General features: G+C 40.3%; 1 protein-coding gene across 4 annotated transcripts in view; it reads right to left on the bottom strand.

The window, feature by feature from the left end:
- The window catches only part of AOPEP (aminopeptidase O (putative)), a 184684-nt gene extending 183004 nt beyond the window's left edge, over positions 1-1680 (bottom strand). For all 4 annotated transcript variants that reach the window (XM_005426886.2, XM_031061824.1, XM_031061826.1 and 1 more), the window contains exon 1: positions 1340-1680. The gene's annotated coding sequence lies outside the window, so the exon portion shown is untranslated. The remainder of the gene's footprint in view (positions 1-1339) is intronic.
- Between the last annotated feature and the right edge of the window lie 6 nt (positions 1681-1686).

Below are 1686 nucleotides of genomic sequence, written 5' to 3'. Positions count from 1 at the left end.
CTAAGACACCTTAAGTCTTTTTAAGGCAAGAATGGGTTCTATAGATGAAAGTAAGGCTTAAACAAACTAGCAGAAACATTTGCTCATGTTAAACTACTATAAAACAATCCACAGAAGAGAGGTTACAGACCTCACTCTGCGTCACAAGAAAAACAGTGCATTTTGTAGCAAGGCTTTGATGTGAAAATTAATTCAATCACTGATATCCCTTGATAAAACAATTGGTACCATTCCAGAAGTCTCCTTTTAAGTCTGAAAACCATAGGAATAATGAGTATAACAGAAGATCTTCTTTACCAACTACAGCAGCAAGTTAGCAGAGAGGGAAATTTATTTCAATGAGCTGAAATGACAAGCCAAGAGATAATACTCCATCTTCCAGCTTAAATAATAAGAGAAATACCAAAAAAAGAAGTCCCCTTCTGCTCCCAAAATACTAATTCCCAGAGAAAAACACCCAAGACTGAAAAAGAAGCATAACTTACAACTGGTAAAGGAGCTAGAAAGAGGATCCTGATATTACTCTTAACCCATCCTTACTACATTGACAATTATTTGTATTACAGTAATGATCAAATACTTAAAGAGAGACCAAATATGTGTTTTACAATTTTCAGCCCCCAAATTTACCATTACTTTATTTATCAAAAGACCCAAAAAAGAAAAGAAAAAAAAAAGAAAAGAAAAGAAAAGAAAAGAAAAGAAAAGAAAAGAAAAGAAAAGAAAAGAACAAACCCCACCAAAATTAAAAAACAAAACAACCCCACAAAAACAAAACAAACCCCATGACCAACACTTGTGTAAGGACAGAATTTTCCAGTTTTTACTTTACAAAATTATTTCAAGGTGGACATAGGCCTGGGTAATTTGCTATACCTAACCCTGCTTGAACAGGGACTAGAAAATCTTCAGTGGTCCCTCCAAAGCCAGTGATTCTATAGACACGCTGAACAGCATTAAAGAGGAACTACCTTGGATTTTATTTCCATTCAAAATACACAAGGAAAGGTTGTGTACAACTGACTTTCAGGACATGGAGCACGCATGTCTGATGATATTCATATATAGGAATCGCCCAAATAAAATCCGTCCTGAAACAGAATGACTGCTTTCAACTTTATGCGACTGTAGTTAATGAATAATACCTACAATGTCAAAGAACTAAATCCTTAAGGCTGGAATCAGAAAAAGTCTTTTCAATGTTGACACTGGCAAACCATCTCAGCCATTTAACTAGACCTCTGAAATCTAACCATTATCCTGAGTAAAGGATACAACTAAGCTGAGATCCTCAGATTAATTACACGCCACCATCTATTAAGACAGGAGTTTCACCTACGTGTTTCCACTGTAAAGATGACAATGAGTGGAACAGATTTGAGAGGGTCGAACACATCCACGTTTAAAGTTCTTTCAGGACACCAGCAGCCCACAAGAATGCCATCGACCCAAGCTGCGTGAAAAAGGACAGCAGCGATCGCCGGCCGCAGGCTCCTTACTGCCTTGCATTCCGCCTCCTCCACTGCCCCCTAAGTTCTGGGCGCAGCCATTTAGTTTGTGAGGAAAGGCAGGGACGGAAAATGTTGTCACTTCCAGCAGCGGCTCCCTCGCACGAGGCGTGGCGGAGCGGCGGGAAGCGCTGCGGGACAGGGGCGCCGGCCCGTCCAGCCGAGCGCGGCGGGACCC

Source organism: Geospiza fortis, unplaced genomic scaffold, assembly GCF_000277835.1.
Source record: "Geospiza fortis unplaced genomic scaffold, GeoFor_1.0 scaffold325, whole genome shotgun sequence".
NCBI lineage: Eukaryota > Metazoa > Chordata > Aves > Passeriformes > Thraupidae > Geospiza > Geospiza fortis.
This window is presented reverse-complemented; position numbering and strand designations above follow the sequence as displayed.